Here is a 9,847-nt window from a genome sequence, read left to right as displayed (position 1 = left end):
TATCATACAGTAACACAAGGTCAATGTTATTTCAGTAATGCAAGACGGCTATTACTTTACAGGCAAATGATTAAAAAAAACTACAACTTCAAAGTAAAACATATTAATCTGATTTTATTCATATCCACAAACCTCATATGGCAATGTTTTTTTTTTTATCTTTCTCTACAGTGTGTCAGGTGGAATTGCCAGCCAACATCTATGACATTTGTGAAATAGCACAATGCTGAAAATAAATACAAGTAAACAGCCCAGAAAACAATATTTTAATTAAAGATAACAGACACGAGGTTGCAGTTAAAGATATCTTAGTTTTCCACACTGACATTTATGAAACACTGCGAGACAGATGTTAACATGAAAGTTCATATTAAAATGATAAACAGTATTAACAGTAACAGTAAACAAGCATTATCAGTGTGGATTGTACCAACAATTAGACATGAAACTATTCCTGAAACAATGTCATACTTTCATCCTTTCCCTTGAAAGTATGTGCTTCATTACATATACAGTATAATCCTAAATCACGCCGTTACATGCAGCGTGCAGTATTTGCAAACGGTGTCCCAGTGGAATATGTCTGTTCCTGCAAAGTGTTAATGAACTGGTCTGACCAAATTATTCCCTAGATGTAGGTATTTGCTGGAGCAGGTGAGTCTGCACAAGTGTGTCATTGCTGAAACCCAGAAACACAAAACAGTTACATTGTTTGAGAGAAAAAAATGCAATGGTACCATACCACTGTTCTTTTAAAGGTCATACATCTTAGATATTTGTTACTTTATTATTCTATATAGCTACAAACATTTTGAGGCATTGAAGGTCAATTCTCTGTGTGTGGCTTTAAAGGCCCTGCTTATCTCAAGCAATTAGGTCCCCTGAGGTATGTGCACATTTGTGAGTAAAGGTGATAGGGTCGTGCTGTAATGAAGGTACATGTCTGCGAGAACTTCAAAGATAAGTTGCTTAGTCTTCGGCATAATGGAGGTATATTTAACCTCAGTCACCTGGAAGAAATGGGGGTGTAGGGACTGGGGGGGACGACGACACAAAAACCCAATGAAATAAATTGTGAGGTTGAATTGCATTTATAAAAGCATCGCAAAGTTTAGCTAGTTGAGTTTGAATAACCTCAACAACGTGTTCTGATCTTTAAAAAAACGTCAGGGCTTTGTTATGCAAGTTTTTTTTAAAGAAATGTGGGCAACTCAGCTGTGCCTTAATTGTTGTTGAATCTGTCAGAGCAACAGCAGAAATTATTCAAGGGTAACAAGACATGGAAATCAACACAATTATGTCAAACGAAGACAATCAAAACTTCTCTGACAAAGAGTTGGAACAAAAAAAGGCAAATGTTCTCCGCACATTAACTTTGTGCTCCTGCCTAGCAGAAGCAAGCGCTGCCGTTTCTTTTCATCCTGAGAAAATACACTCTACGTTTTACTTGTGAACATATATCCTTCATTATTATTGGTTAATTATAAGGTCTTAAAATTTATGGAAACATCACTGCAGACATTAATCAAAGCATATTCATCAAATCAGGTCTGGTGAGGGAACGAAGCGCGCTGGGCTAGTTCCTGCTAATTAGCATGGCAATTATTGTAAGCTGTCACAGCTCTTAAGCAACGGGGTGGACTGTGTGTGCTCCAGAGTGTAATCCCTCACAAATTACAAGATAATGGAGGCAAAGAGAGGCCACTGCTTCAAAAGGAACCAGGAGATAGAATCCCCAGCAGGGACATTTTAGGGACAGGCAGAGAGAGACAGCGAGTGAGGGAAAAGGTAGGGGGAAAAGAACAGCGTGTATTCCCTTCACATACAGCAGCATGAATAGCAGAAGCTTATTTGACTGCCTGGTAAAGTGATTGGCTCCAAAGGAAACAGAGCTCAAAGACTGTTCTTCTTTTAACTCACAATGTGTCATTTTGAATGTTAAACTGTTCTCTGAAACGTTTTTTAAGATAATGGCAATCAATAAGTGACTCTGGATTCTGTTGTGTTTTATGCAGTCAAGAATGCTTCAGCTAATAAGGAGAGATCAAAAGTCCCCTTTGTCTGAATGCAACACGGGGACTGCTCGACTGTGGTGCAGACTGGTACAAGCTTCTTCTAATGTGCATTTTTTGCGCTTTGCAAGCATCAACCTTGCGGGGCACCAGACAGTACTGTCCACTTTCCCCCTTTGTGTTATTTTTTATCAAACCATTAGCAGGAGAAATCAGATAAAATGTAGATATCAAAGGAGTTCAACCTGAAAATACAGATCCTATGATAAGCCCATATGTTGATGGTGTATTATTTTTCCTCAGGAGCTCACAAACCTCACTTATGAAGACAACCACACTTATACATAAGTCTCATCTATATCGGAATACTCCATCAACTGGAATAAATCAACAGGTGAGGTAACATTAGATATCTAGGTATAAGTTTTTATACCAAGCTCTCAGTCCTGGTACGGTTGAATCATATTCCTTTATTAAAAATGGTAATAATAATAATGGATTGGATTTATATAGCGCTTTTCAAGGCACCCAAAGCGCTTGACAATGCCACTATTCATTCACTCTCACTCTCACATTCACACACTGGTGGAGGCAAGCTACGGTTGTAGCCACAGCTGCCCTGGGGCAGACTGACAGAAGCGAGGCTGCCATCGGCCCCTCTGGCCAACACCAGTAGGCGGTAGGGTAAAGTGTCTTGCCCAAGGACACAACGATCACGACAGAGAGCCCGGGGATCGAACCGTGTGTCATTAGTGGGTGGGTGAGAGTGAGTGAGTGAATGGTCTGTATGAGTGAGTGTGTTGGGCTGGGTCTGGGTCTTTCTGAGCTTTGGCCCCTGTGGGACATGGTCACTGCTCCCTGCTGAACACTCCTGCCCACTCCCTTGGTGGCCCGCTTCTCCTCTTGGGGCATGGGGGTTCTGCCAGGTGCCAGGTGGTTCTGGTACCCGGCAGTGGTGCGAGTCAAGAACAGGGCTCCAAGTGGTTCTTGGGCACTTGGAGCCCTGTTCTTGACTCGCACCACTTGGAGCCCTGTTCTTGACTTGTACCAGGCAGCCTCTAGTGGGGTAAACTCTCACCTTTTGTCCTTGGGCACCCCATCTTAGGCTTCCCTCGTTCTCCTGCTTGGACGGATATGCAGATGTTGCTGAGATGTGTGGCTTTAGGTCTCTGGTACTCTTGGGGGCTGCCAATGGCGTGGGTTTCCTGATTCCTTCTCTGTCTGCCTCTGGCTCCTGGGGGGGCATTATTGCGACACTCCACCCTCATTATCAAGTACATTCGCGAGAAAGACACAGGCACTCTCACTTTCTTGGCTCTCTGTATCATATTCACACTCACACTACAAGAAGATTGTCGATTTATGTATCTGTGTATTTTGTAAATTTTGTGTTCCAGGTGCTGTATGTTTGATTTTTCTTAGAGGTGCAGCAGTTGGCGATACATTGTGCATTTCTATTCTTACTCTATCCTTTTATTATATTTTCCCCCATGCTCCCTGCTTGTGCTGCCTTAGACATTGTCATACCATACCACATATAATGTAATACCTGAAATAAAGAAAATAAAGTTCTTGCAAGCAGATGTCTCATCAATGTACAAGACTGCCAAAAATACACACAGCACTTTGCATCTGCAGCATTCCTGCTGTACTGTATGTAACAGTAGATTCAGCAATATTTAAGAGCGTATTAAGAGGTGATCTGTATATCAACGTGTACTGTATCTACATAAGGAGGAATTCTTAGTAACAAGTTGTGGAAATACACACAGGATCCCATCATCAGGATCAAGATCGGGTCAGGATCACAAAGCGTGGACCGCATGGAAATCAAGCCCAGACAGAGCATTTATCATAAATTATTGCAATCAATTAAAGGATGACTCATCAACCGAGTGCATGCATCGATTCTCAAAAAAAGTGAAGCTTCCAAATTGTCTCTTGATTGACTGAACCTCCGTGGATCCTTAGGTTCAGCTGTGTTTATTTTCACAAGGTTGTTATCAGTAGCACTGATAGGTGTCAAGACATTTATAATTGCTTTGATAAGACTTTGATATTCCAATTTAGATAGGATGCTATTTTGGGAGAGATGATAATAAATATTTACATCACAATAAGCAAAACTGATTTAAATACTAGTGAAAGCAGAAAGTCTTTCCACAGCATCTAAGAGGATATTAAAATAAACCACAAGAGCTGTTTGCATCGTGGTGGAAGGGAACCTTTTAAAAAAGGAAAGAATTTCTAAATCACACAAACAGCTCAAAATGTGATGGCAGTATAAACGCGCTCTTAAAGCATTGGATTTCCCCTTAATGTTTACTTACATACAATTCAGTTATATTTGCAGTGATGACTTACTTGACAAATTTTGACATGTGGATGGGGTAAAGAGATACATGGACTAAACAGCTTGGAGCTTTTGAAAATCAGATGAAAAATTAAACAAGTCCAAATACTGTCACGATGAGGCACACCCACGGCATTTCAATGAGCTTCTGTGGATCTAGAGCATAAGGTAAATGCCAGCACCCTTCATCTCACAGGCAGCTTTCCCAAACAGACTGTGAGACTGAGAAGCCATCCAACTATGAGTTCAGCTCTCTCATTAATGATCAGCATTTATTATGTAAACTCTGACAGTGCTGATGTGATGTGAAGCCTTAGACTACCAGGGGATATATCTGTTGTGCCCAAATGGCAATTAGCCCATACTAGCATATTGATGCAGCCCTGTCCAACAGTAGTTAACAGTTAAGAAAAATAAAGCTGAAAAATAAAAATAGCTGAAAAGCCATTGTGTGAAATCTAAATAAAAGCAGAATTTAGGGGTTTAAAAATCTCATAAAGCCATATTTTAGTCATGGTAGAACATAGAAAACATATCAAATGTTTACAATTTTAAGAAGCTCAATTTGAATTTGATGGCAGCAACAAAGTCTGAAGTTGGCAGAAGGGCAGCAAAAGGCTGGAAAAGTGAGTGCTGCTAAAGAGAAAAACACATGGAGGAACACTTTGTAACTAATTAGGTTAACTGGCAAAAGGTTATTAACACACTCTTTTTGTGTTATTAACACAAAAAGAGCATCTTAGAGAGCCAAAGTTTCTCAGAAGTAAAGCTGGGCAGACGTTCAGCATTCTGTAAAAAACTCCGTCTACAAAGTACGGAACAATTTCAAAATATGTTCCTCAAAGTAAAATTGTGATGACCTCAAATACATCTCATCTTCCACAGCACATACTATCATCAAAAGATTCTGGAAATATGGAGAAATCTTTGTGTGTAAGGGACAAAGCTGAAATGAGTATCCCCTCAGGCAGCACTGCATTAAGTACAGGCATGATTCTGTCATGGAAATCACTGCATGGGCTCAGGAAGCCTTCCAGAAATCACTGTCTGTGAACACAGTTCACTGTGTCATCCACAAATACAGGTTAACGGTCTATCATGTGTGATGGGTCCATGGTCCTAAGACACCACAGTCTTCTCTGGGCCAAATCTAATTTATAATGGACTGAACTGGAAAATAGAAAGATTTTCTGTATCCATCTGTCACGGACTGCCGGGGCAGACCGTGTGGAGTGAGTAGAGGACCCAAGCGCAGACAGAGGTGAGGACACAAAACTGGACTTAAAAAAAGGCGAGCCTTTATTTAGGGCCGAAAACTCACGGAAAAAACAACAACAAAGTAACTGAGGGAAAACCTGAACATAGACTGGGAAACTATGACAAGGGGTATGGGAGATAACACAGACGACGCGACACTGAACACAGCAAGACTGAGGACTAAATACACACATGAGGTGATCAGGGGAAGTGGAGACACATGAGGGGGAACAGCTGATACACATGAACCTAATGACAGGACAGGGAGAGTGAAACTACATATACTGACATTGAATACAGACTTTCAAAGTAAAACAGGAAACATGGAGACTAGACATGACATGAACCAAACATAACCACACAGACATGACGCATGAACCAGGGAGACTAGTACAGGGGGAGATGACATAAACAACTAAGAAACAGGACTACACAGTAATCTAGAAATTAACTAGGTGAACTAAGCTAAGGCACAAATAAATACAAAAGATACATAAACTCAAACACTGGGTCGCTCGACCCAGGACCATGACATCCATCCATCCATGGTCGCGGAGGGACTGGAGCCTCTCCCAGCTACCAACCTGCGACAGGCTGGCGACCTGTCCATGCTGCACACGGCCTCTCGCCCTATGGGAACAAGTTGAAGTTCACTTTTTTTTTTTTGGGGGGGGGGGGACATTGCCCCTGCATCCTCTGGACAAAAGAGGAGAGGGATCATCTGACTTTCACATAAAGGTATTAGAGCAACTTATCTAGATCACGTCTTTTTCAGGGATAGCCTTACATATTTGACCAAGACAATGCTAAACTGCATACTGCATACTGGATCTATTATAACAGCGCTGGTTTGTAGTAGAAGAATCCAGGTGGTAACTTGGCCTGCCCACACTCCAGACCCTTTGTGTTTTTGTTCTGTTTTTATTTAGATTTTTCTCATTTTTTTTTTTATTATTGGGGTTGTGTGAGGCAGATTGCAATTTCTTTAAATGCTTTTTCAAACCCAAGTTGCAGTTGGCTGCTTGTCAGGAGCTCCTCAGAACTGAGCCAAGTGAAAACAAATCTGCACCCATAACCATCCACTATAATAGGTCTGTTTAGTGTTCACTGAACATGAGTTCTTTCAGGTAGAAAAATCAGCAAGGACAGGAATCAATTTATCTAGGAGATTTAAGATTGCAATTTAGCTATCAGTGTGACATTTAGGAAGACTTAGATCAAGTCTCAAGCTGCAAAACAGTAAATGAAGGCAGCAATTATAAAAACTTCACATATTTTAGATTTTTGAGCTCCACAGACAAAAAATGAATACATGTATGTCAATGCATTTTTCTGATTATTCCTTTGTAATCCACTTACAACAATGACCAATAGTGAAAAGGCCTTTTAACCTTTTTCTTGCCAATCATATTTCCCAAATATTGCTTGCGTTCGTGTGTGAAGCCATGCATTTTGCTTTAGTATGTTTAGTTTAAATATAAATATATTTCTACACATTAAAAACTAATCTGGAATAGACTTTTACAAAATGGCAGAAACAATTTTGCAAAATGATGACTCAGGGTGTAACTTTGCTGGGGCGATTGTGGCTCAAGAGTTGGGAGTTTGCCTTGTAATCGGAAGGTTGCCGGTTCGAGTCCCGGCTTGCACAGTCTCAGTCGTTGTGTCCTTGGGCAAGACACTTCACCCATTGCCTACTGGTGGTGGTCAGAGTGCTCAGTGGTGCCAGTGTCTGGCAGCCTTGCCTCTGTCAGTGCACCCCAGGTGGCTGTGGCTACAATGTAGCTTGCTGTCACCATATGAATGTGTGCGCCTTGGGGTCCTTAGGGACTAGTAAAGCGCTATACAAATACAGGCCATTTACCTGTGCATGTTTTTGGTTAAATCTTGATGGTGATTACTGTGGATAGGCACACTGTTACAGTATTGTAGCATCTGTATTCCAGCCCAGCATCCAAACGCAAACACTTGAGCACTAGAGTAATGGAGAGCCACAGCAGGACACAGTATAATAGGCAACACTAGAGCCTCTGTGTACCCTCCATGACACTGCTTTCTTTTTGAGTGCCCTCCATATTTAGATGAGGTATTTCATTTGTATTTCCAAATCCAGCAGCAGTGCACCTGCTAAACAGATTGCTTTCCTGACACACTTTTGTTAAGAAGAAGAAGAATATTCATGTTAACCAGTTCTCAATATTTAATTGTTTCAGCGCTTCACCAACTATACTTTAGTCTATCTATCTATCTATCTATCTATCTATCTATCTATCTATCTATCTATCTATCTGAAAAAAAGAATTTTCACAGGAGTCTAGGACTCTATGCAGTCTGGTCTCTAGTCTCTAACTGCAATAACTTCAACTAATATCCTGTACGTTTATACCTTTTGACCCAGGCTTCTTTAGAATGCATCTCCAGTTCATTGAGGTTTGGGGGATGCATTTATACACAGCTCTCTTAAGGTCCCGTTACAACATTTCAGTCTGGTTAAGGTCTGGATATTGACTGGGCCATTAGAACAACTTCATTCTTTTCTTTTTCAGCCAGATTGTAGATTTAATGGTGTGCTTGGGATCATTGACCTGTTGTTTGACATCATTTCAGGAAAGCTTTAGCTGTTTGACACATTTGAGTCTAGAATACATTGGTAAACAGAGGAGTTCATGGTCGACTCAATGACTGCAAGGTTTCCCGGTCCAGTGCCTGCAAAGCTGCCCAGATCAGCCCTCTGCTGCGTCTCCAAACGTCTCCACTTTGGTCTTTTGTACATAAAGGACATTGTTCCAGAAATCTTGTGGTTTGTTTAAATGCAACTTTGAAGATGAAAGCTGTGCTGTCATTTTCCTTTTGGACAGAAGAGGCTTTTTTCTGTCAATCTGTACTATTGTGGACATTTAACAATTGGTTAAATGTTTGCTAATTGGGGCCCTGTAGAGTCTGGGATGTACCACTTTGATGTTTTTGCTGTTACATTGAGTATTGCACAGTCTGACCTTAGGGAAATGTTGCTGAGACAACCAATCCTTAGCAGACTGTGGCATTGTGTTAATTAGGTTATAAGGAACAACAATTTGAGTAGTTACAGTCCAAGACTTTGTTCAATTCATATGTAAATGTCCAACTAAAAGCAATTCAGCTGTTCATACTTTAGACCTGTCATTACATAGACTGTATGCTCAACTCACAGTACAATATGAGAGGGTAGCCTCTTATGTAATCCCTAACCTACCCTTGCTGCCAGTGTGCTTTTTGTTATTATCTTTCCACATTTCCACTCAGTCCCTGTTTCTTCAAACTCACAAATGCATTGTCATGTTTGACCAATTTTGAAACATTTCTCACATGATAGCGCACTCATCTTCTTTTAACAATGCTAAATGGACTGTGTGAAAATGTGTACTTGCATTACTCTGCTACTCAGTGTTGCATCTCCAACGCGGCTAACTGAGAGATGACGGTGGCTCCAAAATAACAGTTATTCAGACTAAATTCTTTCAGTCACTTCTACTGTTCTTTAATGTTTCTCATTTTTCCTGGATCACAGTTGAGGAGCTGGCAAGATAATATGTAAATGAGCCTTATCATTTTTTTTTATTGAATCCTCAACAAAAATTGTAAGACTTCTTCTTTTAGAATCAAACCTCAGACGTTGAGGTTTCAAGGAAACCAGACAGAGAGAGAGAGAGAGAGAGAGAGAGACTCCATGATTAGGAAAAAACAATATAAGAAGCATTTTGACAGCAAAGGACGGAAGTAAACAAGCGAAACAAGAAAAAAAGTTTTTTATAGCTTAAAGGAAATGTTCTTTTGCTCACTCACGATGCGTTTGGGATGAGGTAATTGTCTGGACAGTTAGCTGGTGTCAAACCCTCAGCATGCTACTATGTGTATGCATCATCCCATAGCGAATTAAATTACTATAACAGCATAGCCTAAATGGGCTTCCTGCGAGCTGCGCGCACACCCACATGCTTTTCACCTTGTGTGAGCCGTGGCGAGGGGAATGTGCGTCTGTGAATCAGATATGAGACTTTTATGAATTTATTTCAGCGAAGAAAATGCGAGGGACGGCTATTAAGTGCTTCCTGTGTTGATTCACATCCTGAATATGTTTTAAAGGGGGGGAAAAGTCAGTAAGGCACAGACTAATGCATTCAGAGGTGAGACATCTCAATTTACTGTAAAAAGACAGAAACTACCTTTCCATAAACACCACCGGATA

Source organism: Aulonocara stuartgranti (assembly GCF_965226115.1).
Source record: "Aulonocara stuartgranti genome assembly, chromosome: 18".
Classification (NCBI taxonomy): Eukaryota; Metazoa; Chordata; class Actinopteri; order Cichliformes; family Cichlidae; genus Aulonocara; species Aulonocara stuartgranti.
Note: the sequence above shows the minus strand (reverse complement) of the source record.